Source organism: Diospyros lotus, chromosome 5 (genome assembly GCF_014633365.1).
Source record: "Diospyros lotus cultivar Yz01 chromosome 5, ASM1463336v1, whole genome shotgun sequence".
NCBI lineage: Eukaryota > Viridiplantae > Streptophyta > Magnoliopsida > Ericales > Ebenaceae > Diospyros > Diospyros lotus.
The window spans coordinates 21,939,749-21,965,406 of record NC_068342.1 but is presented as its reverse complement, the minus strand read 5'-3'; the positions used below and the strand labels follow the sequence as shown (position 1 = coordinate 21,965,406).

At 36.9% G+C, this 25,658-nt stretch overlaps 1 pseudogene; it reads right to left on the bottom strand.

Annotated features, from left to right (window-relative positions):
* Positions 1 to 7,447: 7,447 nt before the first annotated feature.
* LOC127802916 (small nucleolar RNA R71) lies at positions 7,448 to 7,547 on the bottom strand (annotated as a pseudogene).
* Positions 7,548 to 25,658: the final 18,111 nt, after the last annotated feature.

Here is a 25,658-nt window from a genome sequence, read left to right as displayed (position 1 = left end):
CACATACATTTACTCACAAGAGTATACATACACAACACCACATGGCTACATACAAGAGGTAATAAAATACACAACTCGGGCAACACCGCTAGTTGCCACAATAGCCTCCTGACACCATCCCTGCTTGCATATGGTCTTGCATCATCTACAACACGAGGTAAAACCTCATGAGTTATAAATACTCAGTAAGGGTGCAATGCATGTAAATATGAATATAAAGATGCTTATGTATGCTCAATGCATGCAAATGAGGCTAGGCCCACACATCCTCACAACCAACTAAAGTTTGAGGCACCAATCTATCAGCCCCCACAACACTAGTCCCCATATGGCCACAGGTCCACTAGATCTCGCATCATGCAAGTGTTAACCACTACATGCAAATGCAACATAAAGACATTATCAAACACATTTACCAACTTGCAAGGTCACCTCCACGTGGAGTCGTCCCTTACCTGGCTCGAAGCCTCATCTCTGCCTCGGCACAAATTTCAGCCCGAATTTCGAGCTCTTCTAGGATCACCGCGTCCCCGATCGAACCTAGATGCAACCACACACAAAATCCCAACTCTATTAACATCTGGCATTCAACCAATGCCCTCAATTACGCCGCACATCACCAAAATCATCCATCAACAAAATTTTTAAATAACCCCAACTCAAGGTTTAATCCAATGAATAATTATTAACTCTCTGAATAAATTAATTCAAAGAAAATAACTCATTTACCTCAAACCATCTGGAGAAGAAAATTGGACAACCACCCACATCGGCCTTGCCTTCTTGACTGCCATCTTGCCCCAAAATCTCCATTCTCGAGCTTTCGACACGCTCCTTGGATCCCAAAATAATTTCCAGACCTTTCCCCCATTTTCTGGAATTTTTCGAGATTTTCTCCTATTTTTTCAGATTTCTTTTATTTTCTTTTCTTTCTTTTTTTCCTTTCTTTTCTTTTTTCCTCCTTTCTTCTCCACCTTCCTGCTCGCACTGTTCATCTTCTTCTTCTTTCTTCTCACGACCCACGCACAGTCGCTCGGCTGCGCACGCCGGCCGCCACTGCCACCAGCTCGCCCTCGCCATCAGCCTCTCGCCGCCGAGCCACCACTGGCCGCACCGAACCACCCCTGACCGCCGCGAGCCCACTACGCGTCAGCCTCTGCTCCAGCCATGCCACTGCAACCGCCATGGATGCCGAGCTCCTGGCTGCCTCGTGTGCCACCGCACGCCTTGGCTGCTTCCCCCGCGAGCTACCAGCCACTTGCGGCCACCATCGGCCGCCAAGCTCGCCTCGATCGACCTCCATTGCAGTGGCCATGGCCGCTGTTGCCTTTACTGCGGGAACCCACCAGCAGCCGCCCTCTGCCTCTCTCTCAATCTCGCACTTCTCTCTCTCTCTCTCTTGCTCATAGCTCTCTCTCCCGAGCCTCATTTCTCCTCTCGGCCAAGCTCTCATGAGCTCTCTCTTTGTCATTCTCTGTTCGGCCATTTCAAATGACAGAGGCACACACGAAGCTTCAAGGAAGCTTCCTCACGCCTATATATATATATATGTACTAATCACATATTTAACCCACTAATTTTTTCATAATTTCACTTAAGAAAATATTAATTGCACTTGGGGATTTTAATAATTATACTTGGATCCTCCCAAGATTTTAATTAATTACCCCAAAGCCACCAAAACCTTAATTCTCCAAAATTAATAATTGACTTTTATTCAAAAATACCGATTTTGTCCCTGCGCCTATACGGGACTTCTATTCTACCCGAAAACGTTTAAGGGTTGCCTTACTCGCAAAATTGAACCACCCCTAGGGTCCCCTCAGCTTTTCGGAGGTCCCCTACGACCATTCGGTATTGGCACCCATTCGGGCTTATACAGAATTTATTCCGAAAAATTATTCCCGGTCGGACCGTTTCTAGCATCACTATCCTCATCTCGAGAAGCTCACCAATCCCTTACCCTCTTCCCTGGACATCCAAGTCCCGATGCACTCCCAGCCGCCAATTCGGTAATTTTATTAATTAATTTCTCGAGATTGACCCTTGGACTTCTCAAACCACCCGAGATCCTGACAAAATAATACAAATTTATTTATTTTTAATACCATGTAATACTGGGTATTACAGCTAAGGCCAAGAACATAAGGAAATTAGGGGGAATTTGAAAGAATGAGGGAGAGATTAGAAGAAGTGTTAAGGGGATTAGAAGAACAAAAAACAATGAGATGAAGATCAAGAAATGGAGAGAACTTGGAGGAGGAGAAATCAGATTTCAACTCATTAATTCTTGGATAAAGAAACAAAACCCATTATAGCAACCTTCTATAAGCATATTTGCCTTCTAATAGCCTAGGACATGCCTCCATGTGCTTCTAACCACTTGTTAAAATATCCCTAATAAACTATTATACCCTATTACAATAATACTCCTTTATTGCTCATAGGGTCATGACAATTCCCCCTTCCTTAAGAAAGCTCTTGTCTCCAAGAACTTATCGTAAGTAGCCATTGCTCTTCATCCAATTCCAATCTTCTCTATACGGATCATCCTCCTTTCTTTCTTTCTACTTCTGAGTCTCTTCTTCTTCATTCTTAGATTTTCAAGATCAATTCCAAGTATAAATGGGCCTAGAATTTCAATAGGGAAAACTTCATTACCGTCCAATACTGTTGAGTGTAGATTTTGATGATTGATGATTGGCATGTGTGAATATGAATGTTCATTTATATTTTATGTACTAACAAAGCATGAAGCCTTCATAAGGCTTACAAAGCTGTTCTCTAGTGATTTCATGACACAGGTTATATATGAAAACTTCTTATATTGATATAGAGATTTCATTATATATGGAAACAAGTTTTTAGAGAGATTTCTAAAAATTTGAGTATTTGAGCTATGTATGGAAAGTTCTTCTTGGAATGAAAAGTCTAGAAGATATATATATATATATATATGGAATCATTGTTCATATATGGGAAGTTCAAAAGATCTATATGGAAGTTTTTGAGGAGATTGGAGTAGTCCACTATATGGAGTTGCCATATATGTAACTTGGTAACATGGCATTGTTAATGTGGCATTTTGATGACATGGCAGCCACGTGGAGCACACTCACTAGGCTACATCATCTCCTTGGTCTAAATATGGTAAGAGAATCATGGAGTAAATTTAAAGGTTCCTAAAAGCTCCTCTACTTAGTTAAATATGGAAGAATTTTTTGAATTGCATTCAATTAGAGAAGTTAAAGATTCAGCATTATTGTTCAACATTAATGGAGGAAATTAAGGTTTGAAAATTAAACCTTGAATGATATTACTTTCCTTTATTACTGATTCTCTCTCATTAAAAGGATATGGAGACTCAAATCATGAAATCAAGTATTCTACTCATTATGGCTAATTGATATCTTCATTATGGGAGAATATTCAAAGGATATCTTGCATCTATTCAGCTACACATTGATTCTCTACTTGTCAACATTTTTTAGTATCGAAACTTGATTAATTATGAGCTTTTGAAGTTATAATTGATATCTTCATTGTTGGACAAATTTGCTTCATTATTTGAGAATATTTGGTTGGATTTTACATCATTTGGAGGTTTAAATTCAAATTTCAAATTAGCTATGCTTGTTATGGAAGCTATGGGGCCAATTGCACAATCAAAGGAGTTTGAAGATCAACTAGAAGTCAGAATTGATCATTTGTTATTTAATTTCGATTTTGCAAGAATTATGAAGGGTTTGGATGATATTTTAATCCTTGAAATCAACAATGCATTACTAGAATTGATTTGCTCATTCATGGCTGATTGGAGATCTACAAAAGTCAAAGGTATTGAAGATCAATCAACTTAGTTGATTATGGAAGGTAAATCAAAAATTCAAAACGAAGGGCAGAGATTGATCAAGGAAAGTCTTCTCTAACACTATATAAAAGGGTCTCTTGAAGGCTTTGGAACAACTTTTGGAAGCCCTATTATTTTCTACATCATTGGCCAAGATTTTCACTCTCTCTAAGTCTTTCTTTTCCCCTATCTTCTTGAGAGAAAACTAAGAGGGTTCTCTACGCTTCATTGTATTATTTTGAGAGAACCTTATTTCTCAATCTCTACTATTCTTGTATCTTGCAAAGAGCGTACAAAATCCAAACTAGTGAGTGTGAGACTCTAGAAGTAGTTTGGTGGTGGTGAAGCCAAGTGAAGGCTTCGGTGGTTGTAAAAAAAATTTCATATAGTGGATTTGGTTGAAAATCCTAAGGAAGGAAATCCTTAGGTAGTGGATGTAAGCCATAAGGGCCGAACCACTATACATCGCTGTGTTCTTCTTCTCTTCAATCTTTATTTATTCTTGCTTGATTATACTTGTTTGTTTTTGGTTTTGTGTGGCCAAATCCTAAGGCCTACATTCTTGTTGGTTATTATATTCTGATTTGCTTTAATTGATCATTCTTTGTACTCATTCAATATTCCATTTGGTTTATTTAAAGTCTTGTTATTATGTGCATTCAAATCACATGTTTTCACCAAGTTGTAATTTGAAGAGTATATTGAATCTAAGTACATACTAGCACAGCTGGCGGATATCATATTATCCATATAGTATTTAAGTGCTCCCGTACTCTCAACTACAATTTTGATTTGTATTAAATTTGTTTTCTCGTATATATACGTGCATAAGTTTTGCATTAGAATTTTTAAAAGGTGTCAATTCACCCCCCCTCTTGACTAGGTTAGAACTCAAAAAATACAAGTAAGAAGAGCAGATCTATAGCCATAGTTGTTATTGTATCCCCATTCAACCCACATCCATGCTCTGTTGTAAAAATATCAACAACAGGCTCGAAATGTAGCAATAGAGGATCGTAGACTTGCCTTGAAAACTCATACCAAGGCTATTTGTGAGCATTAACATTAGGTGTTGCTTCCACTTCAATCCAGCCAACGATTTATCAACTATTGACACCTGGCCTCCAACTCGACCTTCTTCCTTAACATGATTTGCATCTAGATTAGGTTCTGCATCACCAGAATCATCAGCTTCTTATTCTTGTAAAGTGTGGCCAACCTCAATCTCGTCATGTACTTAGTGAAGAGACTTCTCCGGCTCCTTCTTCTGCTGCTTCCAGAGATCAATAGCATCAAGTGTCTAAGCACTAGTAAGAGTGCTTGAGAGGATGCCTGATAAGGGTCAATATTTCCTATATCCTAATGAATTATATCCCTATTTTGGCTTTATAATTATGCTTAAAATAAATAATTATTTGCATTATATATTATTACAGGATGAAGCAAGAAAGCTGTCTTCTACAATTAATTAGGGGCATAAATCGAAGACGTTGGATTACCCATTATTGTTGCTCAAAATCATGGGCCAACTATGGAGTCTAGAGGATGTTTCATGTGCACTTGGCCCAACAATCAAATAGAATCCAACATAAGACAAGCCCAAGCCCAAGCTCAAGCCCAACACAAGGAAGGCCCAAGCCCAAGCCCAAGCTCAAGCCCAACACAAAGAAGGCCCAAAGCCCAAAAACATAAAAAGCCCAAGTCCCACAAATAGGATGACATCATCGCTTACATCATGGGATATGATGACATCATCGCTTATATCATGGGATAAGATGACATCATTGCTTACATCATGGTTAAAATGACATCATTGCTTACATCATCAATTAGATATTTTGTATTATTAAATTATATAATTAAGTGGTTTCCATTACATCTTTTAGCCTATAAATAGAGCACTTAGGTGCACTTGTAAGAGGGGATGATTCTTGAATGAAATTTTAGTTGTTTTAATTGCTCTTGTTCTTTTTTATTTTCTCTTGCAAATCTTACTTCTTCTTTTTCTTATTTAAATTCTTATGTCATTTATTGTTACTTTATTATCCACCGCCTAAATTGTCGGTTAATTTCTGCCTTTAAATTCCTGCAATTTCAATTATTATCTTTCAATTATATACCGCCTATATAGTCGGTCAAAATAGTCTTTCAATTATTGTCTTTAAATTATATACCGCCTATATGGTCGGTTAAAAAATAGTCTTTTAAATACTGTCTTTTAATTCCCGTCATTTAAATTCCTGCCAATTTATTTTAAAAATGGAAATGAGTAGCTAAATCTAATCTTGGGTTAAGGCGAGGACAGTGTCCAATGTTCTTGAATCTCAAGATAAGCCAAACCTTGATGAATGCAAGATTTATCTGAGTTAAACTCGAGTTGAGTGTATAAATGATTTTGTGAGTTTGGATTGGGTCATCATCCTAACTTAGAACTCTCATGCCATGTATGAAAGTTGCTAGAATTGGAGATGAGATATACCCAAGCTCAGACGATCAGATCATAGTCTCTAGTATAATAAAATTTACAGTGATATCTTAACCCAGAACCATCATATCATGTATGAGGGTTGCTTAGCTAAGAATCATTCGTATCTTGAATTATAACTACGAAACGATCCTCTGTTTATTTCAGATTAATATTGCTGTTTAAATTACTATAAGAGATTTATAAGGCATTGGTTCTAAACTCGCCTCAACCCAAGACCTTTTTAATATTCAAAAAAAAAAAACCTTTTCACAATCAGGAAAACTTAGCTCTCTTTGGATAAATCAACCCGAATGAACCATTCTTTTGTTAAATAAACCTCCCAGTGAATCGACCCAGACTTGTCCGGAATTTATATTTGTGCTACAACTACACTCACACACTGGTGAGTTTAAACCTCCTCACCATTTCAACACTGAACATCCAAAACTGATTAACGCTATTTAAATTGTAGGGTGAGGAGTGCAGCCAAATTTTGGCGCCGTTGCCGGGGAGGTACAACAGAAGAAAAAAATTCACTCCACGGGTAACTTTGTTCTTAATAAATTTTTTTTTTTTTTCTTAACTGTTTGCATATTATTCAAATTGTATGAGACTTAGATCTGGTAGAATCTTAAGCCATCAGTTAAACCATTCTATAGATTCTTTATCAGAGACTGAAATATCACTTTTACAATCCATAATGTCTCAACAAAATGAAAACCTATCTGCTCACGGGAGTGATCATGGAGAACATGATGTTGATGAGATTAAACCTCTCAGGGATTATTTGAACCCTCAAAGGCAAACCACTCCCTCTTGCATAATCCTACCAATAAACCATCATCGATTTGTCCTTAAACCAGGTACCATACAAATGCTCCCCACATTTCATGGTATGGATTCTGAAAATCCATATACACACATGAGGGATTTTGAAGAGGTATGTGGTACCTGTGGGGATCAAAATATTCATGAGGACACTGTTAGACTAAAACTCTTCCCGTTCTCACTCAAGGATAAAGCAAAAATGTGGTTAGGGACTCTAGAGCCCAGATCAATAGGAACTTGGAGGGAGATGCAAACAAAATTTCTAAAAAAATACTTCCTAGCTAATAGAACAGCATCACTCCAAAGGCAAATGATGAATTTCGTCTGTAAACCAAATGAAACATTTGCTCAAACTTGGGAACGTTTCAAGGACCTCTTGCATTCTTGCCCACACCATGCCTTTGAACAATGGCGGGTAGTTAGTTTCTTCTTTAATGCCTTAACTCCTAATTTGAAAATGCTGGTGTCCACCATGTGTAATGGTGACTTTTATGAAAAAACTCCTGAAGAGGCTGTTGCATACTTTGACCATGTAGCTGAAAACTCTAGAAATTGGGAAGTTGGGCCATTAACCATGGGAGATTTGAGAGACCAATACAATCCACAACCAAAGGGAAAACTCCAATTAAATGAAACTGATGACATCAGTGCTAGATTAGCTCTGTTGACAAAGAAAATGAAAGAATTGGAGATGAAAAAAATGAAGGCTATCAATGAGGTAGAGGTGCATTGTGTAGTGTGTGAAGCCAATAGCCATAGAACAGAGGAGTGTCCAACTCTCCCTGCTTTCAAAGAAGTGTTGTATGGCCAAACTTCAAACTCACAACCAAGGCAAACAGAGGGTAGGATATACTAAAACCAGAACCAGGGTGGAAATTATCAAGGGTACAACCCAAACTCAAACACCTACCATCCAAATTCTAGGAACCACCCAAATTTCTCTTGGAGAAATGACTCAGCACCTCAGCCACACCAACCATTTCCCTCACAACCACAGCCACAACCTCAGCCACAGCTTTACCAGCCTAACCAAGGACCATCTGGCTCATATCAGCCACCGCATAAGAGATCCTTGGAGAATACTCTACAACAATTTATGCAAGGGCAGATGGGGAACAATGCTCAGGTAGCAAAATTCCAAGAGCAAACAAATAGGGCAATTGAGGACATGAGGAGTCAGTTAACTAAGCTAACTCAAACTTTGACTGTGAGAGAACCTGGGAAATTCCCTTCTCAACCAAATCCCAACCCCGTGAGGCAAACAAATCAAGTGGAATCATCAAATAGTGGGAACTATAATCATGAGCAGGTGCAAGCAGTCACTGTCCTTAGGAATGGAAAAATAATTGACAAACCAGATGACCCTAGGACAAACCAACCTAATGCACAAGAAGAAGAACAAAATGAAAATATAAAAAATGACAATGCTCCAGCTTTGGAGGAAAAACTTGAAAACAAAAAAAAGGAAGATAAAGAAAAAAATAAGGTGGAAGAATTCAAGAGCAACCCTGCACCACCATTCCCTCAAAGACTTACTCAAACAAAGAGGGAAAAACAAAATGCTGATATTTATGAAGTGTTCAAGCAGGTGAGGATTAACATTCCTCTACTTGATGCAATCAAACAGACACCATCTTATGCAAAATTCTTAAAAGACTTGTGTACTGTTAAAAGAAAGATCAACATCAAGGAGAAAGCATTCTTAACCGAACAGGTGAGTTCCATCCTGCAACTTAAAACACCTCCTAAGTACAAAGACCCTGGTAGCCCAACCATTTCTTGCATAATTGGAAGCCAAAGGGTGGACCAAGCACTCTTAGATCTAGGAGCAAGTGTCAATTTGCTTCCTTATAGTGTATATCAGCAACTGGGCTTAGGAGAATTCAAGCCAACAAGAGTTACCCTACAGCTTGCTGATAGGTCAATCAAAGTCCCTAGGGGGATAGTGGAGGATGTATTAGTGCAGGTGGACAAATTTTACTTCCCTGTTGATTTTATAGTCTTGGACACACAACCCCATCAAGGCCCTCAACCCCCTGTTCCAGTCATTCTTGGTAGACCATTCCTAGAAACTTCAAATGCCATAATTAATTGTAGGAATGGAATACTTAAGTTATCATTTGGAAACATGACTGTAGAGATGAATATCTTTAGAGTTTCCAAACAACACATAGCTGAGAATGAGGTGGAGGAAGTAGATTTGGTTCAAACATTAGCTGAGGACTATTTTGCAAAAGAATTTTTGAACAAATCTATGGAAGAAGATCAAGAAGAGAGAAAGTTAAAAGAATTAGAGAACACTAGGGAGGAAGAAGCAATGCCTGTGGCTCAATGGATTCCCAAATCAGAACCATTGGGTTCTCTGAACAATGAGGAGTCACAATCTAATAATACCTCACCCACACCTGAAATGAAACCTTTGCCAAGTGAGTTAAAATATGCATTTCTAGGTGATGAGAACACACTCCCCGTAGTCATCTCTTCAAGTTTGACATCCCAACAGGAAATTCAGCTGATAAACATTCTGAGAGCTCATAAAAAAGCCTTAGGTTGGACCATCTCAGACTTGCATGGAATTAGTCCTTTGACTTGCACTCATAGGATATTTCTAGAGGAGGATGCTAAACCTGTTAGGCAAATGCAGAGGAGACTCAATCCTAACATGAAAGAGGTGGTTAGGAAAGAAGTGCTAAAGTTGCTGGATACGGGTATTATATACCCCATCTCTGATTCAAAGTGGGTCAGCCCCACTCAAGTGGTCCCAAAAAGGTCTGGAGTCACAGTGGTGAGAAATGAAAAGAATGAGTTGATCCCTACTCGCATCCAAACCGGATGGAGAGTGTGCATTGATTACAGAAAACTCAATGCAATGACTAGAAAATACCATTTTCCATTGCCGTTCTTGGACCAAGTCCTTGAAAGAATAGCTGGACAAGCATTCTATTGTTTCCTTGATGGTTATTCAGGATATAACCAGATTGACATTGCCCTAGAGGACCAGGAAAATACCACTTTCACATGTCCATTTGGGACATTTGCCTATAGACGTATGCCTTTTGGACTATGCAATGCCCCTGCCACCTTCCAAAGGTGTGTGATGAGTATTTTTAGTGAGATGACAGAACACATTGTGGAGGTTTTTATGGATGATTTCTCTGTCTATGGAGCTAGTTTTGAGGCATGTTTAGAGAATTTAGAGAGAGTTCTAGCTCGTTGTGAAGAAACCCACCTTGTGCTTAACTGGGAAAAATGTCTTTTCATGGTCAAACAAGGTATAGTCCTAGGGCATATTGTCTCTGCTAAGGGAATGGAGGTGGACAAAGCCAAAGTTGAAGCCATCCAAAAATTACTAGTCCCTAAGAGTGTTAAGGACATCAGGTCTTTCCTTGGGCATGCTGGGTTCTATAGGAGATTCATAGCATCTTTTAGCAGCATAGCCCGGCCTCTGTGTAATTTGCTCTCCCAAGATGTTCCATTTGAGTGGACATCATCTTGTCAAACCTCTTTTGAGAGGTTAAGAAATGCTCTCGTCTCAGCCCCCATTATTCAACCACCAGATTGGTCATTGCCCTTTGAACTCATGTGTGATGCAAGTGATTATGCTGTAGGAGCAGTCCTAGGGCAAAGAAAAGATAAAAAACCTTATGTCATCTACTATGCCAGTAAAACTCTCAATGAAGCGCAAAAGAATTACACAACAACTGAGAAGGAATTATTGGCAGTAGTGTTTGCATTAGAGAAGTTCAGATCATATCTGGTGGGGTCATTGGTCATTGTTTTCACTGACCATGCTGCTTTGAAATACTTGCTCACCAAACAAGACGCCAAACCGCGTCTTATTAGGTGGATTTTGTTACTCCAAGAATTCAACATAGAAATCAAAGATAAAAAGGGAGTAGAAAATGTGGTGGCAGACCATTTGTCTAGACTTCCATGCCAAGACCTTAATCTAGACAAGGAACCAATCAGGGACACCTTTCCAGATGAACAACTCTTCCTTATCAATGATACCTCAACCTCTGTTACACCATGGTATGCAGATCTGGCCAACTATCTAGCCACCGGTCTAATTCCAAATCATTGGACCAAGCTAGATAAACAAAAATTCTTTAGGAAGGTTAGGACTTATTTCTGGGATGACCCTTACTTGTTTAAGTATTGTACTGACCAAATTTTAAGAAGGTGCATCCCCGAGCATGAGCAACAGAGTGTTTTGAATTTTTGTCATACTCTTGCTTGTGGAGGTCATTTCTCCACAAGAAAAACATTAGCCAAGATCTTACAAAGTGGATTCTTTTGGCCTACCATGTTTAGAGATGTGCATCAGTTCTGTAGTTCATGTGATAGATGCCAAAGGCTAGGAAGCCTAACCAAGAGGAATATGATGCCCTTGCAACCCATTCAGGTGTTAGAAATTTTTGATTGTTGGGGAATAGACTTCATGGGACCATTTGTTAATTCAGGTGGACACGAGTACATCTTGTTAGCTGTTGACTACGTGTCCAAGTGGGTAGAAGCAATCCCAACAAGAACAAACGATCATCGGGTTGTAATGAAGTTTTTGAAAGAAAATATTTTTAGTAGGTTTGGAATGCCTAGGGCCATCATAAGTGATGGAGGTTCTCATTTCTGCAACAAACCAGTGGCTGAATTAATGAGAAAATATGGAGTACTCCACAAGGTTGCAACCCCATATCACCCTCAAACCAATGGCCAAGCTGAATTGGCCAATAGGGAGATAAAAAGGATTTTAGAGAAAACAGTCAATTCTAATCGCAAGGATTGGTCCTTGAGGTTGATTGATGCACTTTGGGCCTATAGAACTACTTACAAGACCATTCTAGGCATGTCTCCTTACAGGTTGGTATATGGCAAGCCATGTCATTTACCAGTTGAAATAGAGCACAAAGCCTACTGGGCTATTAGGAAGATTAATGAGGAATCAACAGAAGTGAGCCTTAATAGGAAATTACAACTTAATGAACTTGAAGAACTTAGGGATGAGGCATTTGAAAATGCCAAATTGTCTAAGTTGCATATGAAAAAGTTGCATGACCAACACATCAACAGAAAAAAATTTCATGTTGGTCAGCAGGTGCTTCTCTACAACTCAAGGCTTCATTTGTTCCCAGGGAAGTTGAGATCAAAATGGACAGGACCCTATACAATCAAGACCATATCAGAATATGGGGCAATAGAAATTGAAATCAAAGAGTCTGGACAATGTTTTAAAGTGAATGGTCAAAGGCTGAAACCATATCTAGGCATAGTTGAGAAAGAACTTGTTGAAGGAAATGAAGAAATGGTGGAGTTGGGTGATCCACCATCAATGGTTGAGTGACCTTTAGGAACACATTCGTCTGGGAATCTGACGTTAAAAGACCACCTTTCCATTTAGGTTAAATGGATGTTTCTAGATTTGAAAAAAAAAAAAAAAAGTATATAAAAATTTGTTTCTTTTCTGCATTACTTAAATAGTGTTTCTCTGTGTGCAGTCTAAATAAAAATTTTTGCATACGAGTTCATGCATTGAAGATCGCCAGGTATGCCTATCCTCTATCCTTTTATTGCCGATTGAGGACAATGCGCAATTCAAGTTGGGGGGTAAGGTGTACTTAGGAATTTATTGGTATTTGAATTTAATCTATTGTGCAAGTAATTTTGTTTGACTCGATAATAATGCTTTGTGTGGTATATATGATTTTATTAAGCACCTAAAAAAAAAAAAATTTAACTAACCCCAAAAATAAAAAAAATAAAAAAATAAATAATAATAAAAACTAAAAAAATATATATATTTCAAAAAAAAAAACCAAAAAAACAAAAAAAAGACAAAAAATATATATATATATAAAAAAAATTGAATTGAGAGAGACAAAATTGACGCTGGTGGCGGCCATTTTCTCGGGCAGTGCAATCACACTGTCCTATAAAGGAAGAGGCGCACTGCCAAATGTTGAAAAATGAGGCACCGAGTATTGAAAAAAATAGACGCGCCTGACCCTACAATTATGGCGTGCCTCGAGCCAAGTATAGAATAGTGACACCCATTGCTCTATAAGAGACTCCATATCTGTATGAGCCAAACCACACTTCTGCAAGCAAGCTCAGTTTCCTCTCCTTCGTGTTGTTCTTCGATCAGGTATTTTCGTTCATTTTGTAAGATTTATAGTTTCTACTTTTCTCTTATTATAGTTGTCTTTTGATTTTAAAAAAAAAAAAAAATGGATCTTCAACTTTCAAAAATCCGCAAGCACTATCCATCTCTCCCAATGAATGATTTGAAACAAATTTATATTGGTAGGTGTGAAAGACTTAGGATATTGATGCGTAATAACATCCCTGAAGATATTCGTTGGCTGATCGAAGCAAAAGTTCGATTAGCTGGCGAAACTTCACCTAGTTTTAAGCACTTCCCGGGCTTAGGGAAGAGTAGTTTTGCAAAGAAACGAAGAGCTAAAAGAGTGAATGGTTGTCACAAGTGTGCTCGTTGGACCTGTAACACTCGATGCAAATCTGTGGGGTTTACGTTCGTAAATCGAGAAGATAAAATTAGTTTCATAAAGGATGGACTGAGTAAGGAGTCATTGGATGATATCCGATTGACTCTTGAGACGCATCCATGTGGAATAGTGCAAAGAGAACTTCTTGCTTTATGGACCCAGTTCATAAGTGACCACCAACGCTATAGTCTTGGGAATCTGACTAAAAACGACCCTGTTTGCCAATCTATAAGAAAATTGGATGAGAAGCTTATCCTCGCTTCATAGAAAGTGTTTAAGCCGTTTCTGGACGTAAAACCAGAGGAAGATGTGAGCCACAATCACAACTACTTGTACATACGCATGATTTTTGTTTGTATTTATTTCTTGTTGAATTGTTGTATAGCTACTTTTGATCGCCAAACCTCTTTCCAGGGCATACAAAAGAAACAAACATGGAAGGCCAGTTAGTTCGTCGAATCAAAACCATATGTGTACTTTGTGGCTCTCAACTTGGGAGTGATATTTGTTACGCACTTGCAGCAAGCGAACTAGGCCAAAAATTAGGAGAGAAAAAGATTAATTTGGTATATGGAGGGGGAAGTCGTGGGTTGAATGGTTATGTTTCACAAGCTGCACTTTTTGGAAAATCATATGTGGTAGGTGTAATGCCAATCCCTTTAGCTGAACCACGTATTTCTGGGATTACACGCGGTCAACTTGTAGAAACGACTTCTATGTCTGAGCGCATGGCTTGTAAGATTTATCAGTCAGACGCTTTCATCGCTTTACCAGGAGGTTTTGGTACACTTGAAGAAATCTTCTGTATAATCTCTTGGGCCAAGAGCAATCTGCATACCAAACCCATTGGACTTTTAAATGTTAACCATTTTTTCGATGGGTTGCTCTCTTTTATTGATCAGGCTGTGGACCAACAGTTCATTTCTCCTTCAGCAAGAAAGATTCTTATTTCTGCATCCACCGTCGAGGAGCTGCTAGAGAAATTACATACTCATGTTCCACAACACGATCCTTATGAGCCTCGGATAGATTGGTCTAAGGCAATCAAAAACAAGCGGCAAAAAGGTTCGATTAATTTAGAATTATCCCTGTAAGGCAAGTCTATGATAAGATGGCTGAGTAAGGAGTACTTTTTGTACTCTTGAGACGCATCTCCTATGACTTGTACAAAATTTCTTTTCTTTTGTTCTTAAAAATAAAAAAAAATAAAAAAACTGTGGAATGTTGTTAGGCGAGTCTATGATAAGATGGCTGAGTAAGGAGTACTTTGTACTCTTGAGACGCATTCTGTTTATCTTATGACTTGTATGAAATTTTTATTTTGGTGTGAAAATATAAAAATATATATATGTGGTATGCTCATTTGTTTGTTTGAGTTTTAGCAGTTCACAGTAAATCTATGGACTTATGGAGTTACAGGTATTCCTAACAACCTTATTTTATTACTGCAATTCAAGTTGGGGGGAGTAAGGTATATTTATGAATTATCTGGTCTATGTTTAATTGTGAATTTGCAATTGCATGCTTGTAGTTTTGTGTGAATTAAAAAAAAATTAAAAAAAATGTGTGTGCTTTAAATAATGTTATCCCTAAAGCTTTGGAATTGTACACTGATAGCCAGTTGAATTTGCAATATGAATCATGAATGCATTAATTTCTTATTTGAAAACGTATATGTATGGAATTAGAATAGATGATTTGCATGCATCGGGTGTTCAATAATTAGAAATTGGTTTATCTGTCATAAAGTCAAAGGCAATGGTAATTAGCTGATTAGCACACTGCATGATCCCTCAACAGAAGTAGAGACTATTACCCGAGTGAGTGTTTGAGCCTGATAATCGTTACTTCTGAGTGAAATAACACTTACTCTAAATATGCTTTATTGTTTATCTCATCTTTTCAATAGCTTCAAAGCATCAATTAGCTTTGAATGTCTAGTATGATAGCGGATGAATTTGGCTAGTTTCAAACTCTGAATTAGTTGATTGAGTAACATTGTTTTATAGAAGTATGATAGAGGGAGCAATTTCTTTCAATTTGGGCCTATTAACCTTTTTCTTTCTTTACATTAACCTCCATTACTAGCCCATTTGAGCTGTTCTTAGCACAATTTCTTTCCTTACCTTCATCTAAACCTGTAACCATATGAAGTTTGTCCAACCTGGTGTGTTTCTAGGAATCAGTCTATCTTGGTATTTTCATATAAAAAAAAAAGAGAAAAAAAAAAAGAAAAAAAAAAAAAGGAAGTTCTCTTAGCTTTTCAGCATGAGTGTTTCAAAATAAATGCTGAAGAAAAAAAAAATATGTCTAATTTGAGATTAGTGCCAAAAAAAAAAAAAAATCCTGACACACCATTTGCACACTTTACCCTTTTCTTTGACAACCCGTATTAACCTCATAGCCCCATTACAACCTAGTTTGGTCTCTCTTGATGCTATAAATCATGTGATCTCAAGATTCGAGTTCGGAGTAGGGAATTCTGTTTAAATTCAGAAGTTATTTATCTATGGCATTATTCCAGTCATGAAGCTATGTTAATTTCCCTGTTCTTTCATGAAAATACGTTCTTTGTATTTGGGATGACACCGAGTTTGAACTTGTTATACATTTACTCTTATAACGGTGCACCCCCTTGTGTGTACACCTGAGGAATCGTTTTATTAGAGGGAAAATCCATAGTAAGGTTTAAAGTCAAAACTTCGAGGGAGTAAATCTGTGTATTGATCATCCTGATTGCCATTCCTAAGATTGTATGACCTTTAACCATAAATCTAATTTTGAATGTTCGACTTATTTTGAATGTTCTACTCTACGCATTTTGGTTTCGAATTTGAAAATTTTATATTCATGCAAGTATTGCGATTAGATCATGGCTGGTGTATAATCTAATTGCTAAGGGACTAGCAATATTCAAGTTGGGGGGTGTGATAAGGGTCAATATTTCCTATATCCTAATAAATTATATCCCTATTTTGGCTTTATAATTATGCTTAAAATAAATAATTATTTGCATTATATATTATTACAGGATGAAGCAAGAAAGCTGTCTTCTACAATTAATTAGGGGCATAAATCGAAGACGTTGGATTACCCATTATTGTTGCTCAAAATCATGGGCCAACTATGGAGTCTAGAGGATGTTTCATGTGCACTTGGCCCAATAATCAAATAGAATCCAACATAAGACAAGCCCAAGCCCAAGCTCAAGCCCAACACAAGGAAGGCCCAAGCCCAAGCCCAAGCTCAAGCCCAACACAAAGAAGGCCCAAAGCCCAAAAACATAAAAAGCCCAAGTCCCACAAATAGGATGACATCATCGCTTACATCATGGGATATGATGACATCATCGCTTACATCATGGGATATGATGACATCATCGCTTACATCATGGGATAAGATGACATCATTGCTTACATCATGGTTAAAATGACATCATTGCTTACATCATCAATTAGATATTTTGTATTATTAAATTATATAATTAAGTGGTTTCCATTACATCTTTTAGCCTATAAATAGAGCACTTAGGTGCACTTGTAAGAGGGGATGATTCTTGAATGAAATTTTAGTTGTTTTAATTGCTCTTGTTCTTTTTTATTTTCTCTTGCAAATCTTACTTCTTCTTTTTCTTATTTAAATTCTTATGTCATTTATTGTTACTTTATTATCCACCGCCTAAATGGTCGGTTAATTTCTGCCTTTAAATTCTTGCAATTTCAATTATTATCTTTCAATTATATACCGCCTATATGGTCGGTCAAAATAGTCTTTCAATTATTGTCTTTAAATTATATACCGCCTATATGGTCGGTTAAAAAATAGTCTTTTAAATACTGTCTTTTAATTCCCGTCATTTAAATTCCTGCCAATTTATTTTAAAAATGGAAATGAGTAGCTAAATCTAATCTTGGGTTAAGGCGAGGACAGTGTCCAATGTTCTTGAATCTCAAGATAAGCCAAACCTCGATGAATGCAAGATTTATCTGAGTTAAACTCGAGTTGAGTGTATAAATGATTTTGTGAGTTTGGATTGGGTCATCATCCTAACTTAGAACTCTCATGCCATGTATGAAAGTTGCTAGAATTGGAGATGAGATATACCCAAGCTCAGACGATCAGATCATAGTCTCTAGTATAATAAAATTTACAGTGATATCTTAACCCAGAACCATCATATCATGTATGAGGGTTGCTTAGCTAAGAATCATTCGTATCTTGAATTATAACTACGAAACGATCCTCTGTTTATTTCAGATTAATATTGCTGTTTAAATTACTATAAGAGATTTATAAGGCATTGGTTCTAAACTCGCCTCAACCCAAGACCTTTTTAATATTCAAAAAAAAAAACCTTTTCACAATCAGGAAAACTTAGCTCTCTTTGGATAAATCAACCCGAATGAACCATTCTTTTGTTAAATAAACCTCCCAGTGAATCGACCCGGACTTGTCCGGAATTTATATTTGTGCTACAACTACACTCACACACTGGTGAGTTTAAACCTCCTCACCATTTCAACACTGAACATCCAAAACTGATTAACGCTATTTAAATTGTAGGGTGAGGAGTGCAGCCAATGCCAACTGATTGAGTGCCATTCTCCAATTCCTCTTCCTCACTCTCTTCTTCCACCTCCTCTTCTTCCTCTTCTTTTCCTTCCTTAAAGTTGGACTGATCTTGTTGCAGAATCCCAAAAACATCACCATCGAGAACTTCTTTTCCAAAGGAATCGATGTGTTCCTTTAGTTCTCCTTTTGCCTTTGCTTCCCTATCAATCTATTCATTACAGATTCCCTTTGGATAATGCCATTCACCTTTAATAACATTTCTAATGTTGCACTTCTCCTCCGGCTGCTCCATTTTTAGAAATTTCTCTTTGTTAAAACTCTCATGATAATCATCGAAGAAACTATAATGATACTTCTTAGTTAGTATCATTGCAAACTCTTGCAGTTGCTCATGTAATATATGGTCGAAATCCTTACTCGTATCATGTATCATATTTCTTGTTTCCTTGTCAACTAGGTTGGACTCATTATCCCACCTTTCCTAAGCCTAATTCTTCTAAATAAACTGCTCTTGATTCTTGTTGTTGTAGGTGAAATTGTAGCCTTTTTCTGCTGCTATTAAGGCTCCAATTGCCTCATGCTTCCACTGCTTCCCATGGATTGACGAGCAGTATTTCCCACTGAAAATGCAGCATTCTTCAACTACAATTGAGACGCCAATGGTCTCATATATGCACTTCTCCCCATGATCGACTTTTCACCAACAACATACTTCGATAGCTAAGGAATGGGAATTTTGTAAATGCTTTTGTTTTGCCTGTTATAGCAATTCCTACACACGCCTCAAATGCAATTCAATAACAAAAGAACACCTACTCAACTTCGGCTCCCTACTTCAAACAAAGTTAATCAAATTTCAAAGCCTAAATCAACCTTTTGTTCCCTTTATTCACAGCCTCAAGCACCAACAATCAACGAGCTGGCTAAGTTGGAATAATCCACTTCCCACACGAAATTCACCGAATCCAATTCACCCTTCCACTTTGAGCAGCAACGGCTCTATTAAATCAGTAGAGAGTCGGCCAGTAATAACCCTCAAAATCATATTGGAAGCAACTAACTATCCGTCGTCAATCACCTTCATGCTTCGGAATCTAACCCCAAGAATCACTGGTCATCTTCCTCTTCAAGACTCGGACAAGAGTGCCCAAAATTCCCCAGGCAACAATTGCCTCACATCAGCCCAGAAAAATGGCTCACCCAATCACCGTCCGAGGAGTGTTGTAATCCTAACTGAAAGTAGCCTCTTGTTGCACCTGCAGAGATTCGAACACTGACAGTTAGAATCAATTGGCCAAGTCGCCCTTAGCACAGTCTCTTGAATGGATTCACTCCAATCACACTACTAGAACGGATCGACTCTGTTATTCAATCCACTCTTTGTTGTGTCCTGAATTGCTTCCTACAATTCGTTCTGTTCTGTAACCAATTCACCTATTAGTGTTGTCAACTTGGATGGAATTCCTGCACCCATCGTCCGTTCCAGTTCACAAATCCTCCTGGCTTACTCGTCTTCAAGTCTGGTCAAGATTACCGGAGTCTTGGGTGTGAGCCAATCCTCCTACTTCTCCTTCACGTCTTCACTAAAAGTTGTTGCTTCTTGAATCGCCTTGAAGCGATGAACTAGGATTTCTGAGGTTTCGCCAAACCAGCTTTGATCACCATCAAAGCCAATCGGCCAGTGCAACTATGGGTTTTCTATTGCTGAATCTCTCTTAGAATCACCAGCTCTAAATCTTCAACCAAGATTGCTTAATCTTGGACAATTACGTTTGCCTTGGGTCTACCTGCATTGCCTCGGACTTGGTCCACTTCACACCTGTCACTTCTTACCAACTTCGCCCTCAATTCCAACCCAAAATCGTTTGAAATTTTTTTGGATGTTAAATGGAACTAACACCCAAGAGTGTTGGAATCTACTTCACCTTCACACGTCGCTTGATAATTTTTGTTGAATCAGTGATAAGAGTTGCTACTAGGAAATGCCTCTAGCCCTGCCTCTTGAATGGATTGGCTCTAATTGCACTACCTGTTATGGATCGACAATCCACAATTCCCAGCCAATTGCGGTGGGTCACTGCAATTCACCTATTTGATCACGATCGTTAGGATCTTAATGGCTCAAATCTACCTCCAATACGTGACTGAATAGAATTCACTACTAGGATCGACGGAATCATAGCCAAGGAACGGTGCTCTGATACCAATTTGTCATGAACCTAAGGCTTAACCTCGGATCAGTTTGGGAATCGGAAGAATTCAATTCAGTTAAGGCCAAGAACAAAAGAAAATTAGAGGGAAATTTGAAAGAATGAGGGAAAGATTAGAAAAAGTGTTAGGGGGATTAGAAGAACAAAAAAGAAGGAGATAAAGATCAAGAAAGGGAGAGAACTTGGAGGAGGAGAAATCATATTTCAATTCATTAATTCTTGGATAATGAAACAAACCCATTACAACAACCTTCTATAGGCATATTTACCTTCTAACAGCCTAGCACATGCTCCCATGTGCTTCTAACCACTTGTTAAAATATCCCTAACAAACTATTATACTCTATTACAATAATATCCATTTATTACTCATAGCGTCATGACAAATTCTCTATATTCATTTTAGTAATCGACTAATAGATATATTTCACTCGTGTGTTAGATAGGTTTAATAAAAAATTTCAAAAATATTCAATTTAAAGTTAAAAGTGTTAATTAACAATGATATACGCTTATTTGAGTTAGAACATGGCTTCATTTAAGCATCAAACATGTCTAGATCAAGTATCTAAGTTAAAATTGCAATTGGTTGTGATAATAACTCTATAATCAAGTATTCAATGTCCCACTCAAGTGAGAGTCTTTGAAAAGAGTGTTATTCTCTATATTTAGAAAAGTAATAGGAATACATAATTAAGTGGTGTATGTCATACTTGAGTATCAAAAAGCATACAATCAAATATTATTCTTTTGTAATCGAGTGAGAAAAAGACCTACTTGAGTAGATTTGAATTGACAAAAACTGGGTCCCTATTTTTGAAAAAGCAATAGAGTATCATGAAGCTCATAACAAGCACCATGTAAGAGGTTTTAGTTGCTTCTTATAAAAGTTATTTGTATTCAATTACTATTGATCTATTGAAAAATCAGAGGTTACAGTTGCACATTGACTGCTACGCTACCCTGCACATTTATTTATCAAAACTACAACTAAATTCATCAGACGTCAATCTTTTTATTAAAACAGGTGTAGGGCGATTATACTCGCCAGTGTGCGAGTGTGCGTGTAGTACAATTTTAAATTTATATTTCGGTAAGTCCGAGTCGGTTCACAGGGAGATTATTTATGGTTGAAAGTAAAAATCATAAAATATTTGAGTTTAGGAGGTAATTAAGATGATCTAAAGACAATAATTAAAGCTAAACTAATACTGAATTTAAGTAGCTTGGGTCAAGATAATTTCAGTGTCAAAACCAATTAATTCCCAATTTGATAGAAAAGATCAGCAATATTCATCTGAATTAAGTTTTACAGCTCTGTTAGTAAATTTAGTTCAAGATAATGGTAATTCTTGTTTAAGCAATATCCATACATGGCATTGAATTTCTAAGTTAAGCAATTACCATAAATTGAACTATATTCCATACACAGAATTTATAGATATAGATTAATCATTTAGGCTTGGGTATGAAAACGTTTTCAGATCTAGCAATCTCCATACGTGGCATGAAAATTCTAAGTTAGGCTTATGCTCCAATCCAAACTTAAAGATACACTATACGCACACTGCTCAAATTGAATCAGATTAATATTACATATTTTAAGCGCAGCTTTCTTTGGGAATCATTGGCGTTGGACACTGTCATTGCCTTAACCCAAGAATGGATTTAACTACTCATCTTCATTTTAACATAAATTGGCAAGAATTTAAATAACGGGAATTAAAAGACAGTATTTAAAAGACTATTTTTTAACCGACCATATAGGCGGTATATAATGAAAAGACAATAATTGAAAGACTATTTTTTAACCGACCATATAGGCGGTATGTAATTGAAAGACAATAATTGAAAGACTATTTTGAACCGACCATATAGGCGGTATGTAATTGAAAGACAATAATTGAAAGACTATTTTGAACCGACCATATAGGCGGTATATAATAAAAAGACAATATGAATAACATAATACAACTATATGGAAACAAAGGTTAAAGATTTAAGAGAGAAATTCTAAGAACAAAACTATATAGAAACTAAAGTTGAAAATTTAAGAGAGAAATCTAAAGATCACAATTATACTTTCATTATAAGAAAATCCAATCCTTATAAATGCACCCTAAGTGCTCTCTTTATAGGCTAGAAAATGTAATGGAAACTATTCAATTATATAATTTAATAATACAAAATATCTAATTAATGATGTAAGCGATGATGTAATTCCAACTCATGATGTAAGCGATGATGTCACTCCAACCCATGATGTAAGCGATGATGTCACTCCAACCCATGATGTAAGCGATGATGTCATTCCAACCCATGATGTAAGCGATGATATCATTCCAACCCATGATGTAAGCGATGATGTCATTAATTTGTGGGACTTAGGCTTTTCATGTTTTTGGGCTTGGGCCTTCCTTGTGTTGGGCTTGAGTTTGGGCTTGTGCCTTCATTGTGTTGGGCTTGAGCTTGGGCTTGGGCCCTCATTGTGTTGGGCTTGGGCCTGGGCTTTCCATATTTTTATATTATTATATTATTATATATATTATATTTATTTTTTTATATTTTATATATATTTTTATATTAATATTTTAAACATGCACAAAATCACAAAATGCATAATAATATTCAATTTAAACTATTTTAAGATCAAAATAAGGGTGAAATTATAACAAAATTTTTACAAAATTGATCACTAATCACACCCCCTAACTTAAACATTGCTAGTCCCATAGCAATTAAACTTTACACTGGCCAGATTTATTCACAATAATCACATGAATATAAAAATTTCAAATTCAAAACGAAAATACATAGAATAGAACAAGCCATCTGTCATACAGTCGAATATTCTAAATTAGATTTCGGTCAAAGGTTATACAATCTTAGGAATGGCAATTAAGATGATCATTATTCTACCTTATTCCCTCGAAGTTTCGACTTCAAACCTTACTATGGATTTTCCCTCAAATAAAAAAAAATGATTCCTCGGGTGTACACACAAGGGAGCCACCGTTTTAAGAGTAAAGGTAAAACAAGTTCAAACTCGGTGTCGTCCCAAATACAAAGAACGTATTTTCATGAAAGAATAGGGAATTTAACATAGCTTCATGACTGGAATAATGCCATAGATAAATAACTTCTGAATTTAAACAGAATTCTTTACTCTGAACTCGAATCCTAAGATCACATGATTTATAGCATCAAGAGGGACCAGAACGGGTTGTAATGGGGCTATGAGGTTAATACGGGTTGTCAAAGAAAAGGGTAAAGTGTGCAAATGGTGTGTCGGGATTTTTTTTTTCTCTTTTTTTTTTTTGACACTAATATCAAATTGGACGTATTGTTTTCTTCAGCATTTATTTTGAAACACTCGTGCTGAAAAGCTAAGAGAACTTCCATTTTTTCTTTTTTTCTTTTTTTCCTTTTCTTTCTTTTTTTTTTTTTGTTTCTTTTTAATATGAAAGTACCGAGATAGACTGATTCCTAAAAACACACCAGGTTGGATAAACTTCATATGGTTCTAGGTTAGACGAGAGTAATGAAAGGAATTATGCTAAGAACAGTTCAAATGGGCTAGCAAGGGGGTTAATGTAAAGAAAGAAAAAGGTTAATAGGCCCAAATTGAAAGAAATTGATCCCCTATCATGCTTTTATAAAACGATGTTACTCAGTCAACTAATTCAGGGTTTGAAATCAGCCAAATTCATCCGCCATCATACTAGACATTCAAAGCAAATTGATGTTTTGAAGCTATCGAAAATATGAGATCAACAATAAAGCGCATTTAGAATAAGTGTTATTTCACTCAGAATTAATGATCATTAGGCTCAAACACTCACTCGGGTAATAGTCTCCATCTCTGTTAAGGGATCATGCAGTGTGCTAATTACCATTGCCTTTGACTTTATGACCGATAAACCAATTTCTAATTATTGAACTTCCGATGCATGCAAATCACTTATTCTAATCCCATACATGTACGTTTTCAAATAAGAAATTAATGCATTCATGATTTATACTGCAAATTCAACTAGCTATCAGTTTATAACTCCAAAGCTTTAGGGATAGCATTATTTAAAGCACACACAATTTTTTTTAATTTTTAATAGGAGTAGATAAAAGTAAATAATTCACATAAAACTACAAGCATGCAGTTACAAATTCACAATTAAACATGGACTAGATAATTCATAAATATACCTTACTCCCCCCAACTTGAATTGCAGTAATAAAATAGGGTTGTTAGGAATACCTGTAACTCCACGAGTCTGTAAGTTTATTGTGAACTGCTAAATCTTCAACAAACAAGTGAGAATACTCTACATATATTTTTTTTTATTTTTTTTTTTTTTTTTTCACACTGAAATAAGAAGAATTCATGCAAGTCATATAATAAAGAAATGCGTCTCAAGAGTACAAAAAGTACTCCTTACTCAGCCATCTTATCATAGACTTGCCTAACAACATTCCATAATTTTTTAAAACAAAACATAAAATAAATTCATACAAGTCAAAATAAACAGATGCATCTCAAGAGTACAGAAAAGTACTCCTTACTCAGCCATGTTATCATAGACTTGCTCTTCTTAGAGGGATAAATCTAAATTAATCGGACCCCTTTTACGCTTGCTTCCAATTACCTTAGACCAGTCTATCCGAGGCTCGTAAGGATCATGCTGTGGAACATAAGTGTGTAATTTCTCTAGTAGCTCCTCAATGGTGGATGCGGAAATGAGAATATTTCTTGCAGAAAGAGAAATGAACTTTTGTTCCACAGCCTGATCAAGAAAAGAGAGCAACCCATCAAAAAAATGGTTAATATTTAAAAGTCCAATGGGTTTGGTATGGAGATTGCTCTTGGCCCAGGAGATTATACAAAAGATTTCTTCAAGTGTACCAAAACCTCCTGGCAAAGCAATGAAGGCGTCTGACTGATAAATCTTACAAGCCATGCGCTCAGACATAGAAGTCGTTCTTATAAGTTGACCTCGTGTGTACCCGGAAATCTATGGATCAGCCAAAGGGATTGGCATAATATCTACCACATATGATTGCCCAAGATGTGCAGCCTGTGAAACACATCCATTCAATCCACGACTTCCCCCTCCATAGACCAAATTAATTTTTCTCTCTCCCAATTTTATGCCAAGTTCGCTTGCTGCAAGTGTGTAACAAATATCGCTCCCAGGTTGAGAGCCACATAGTACACATATGGTATTGATTCG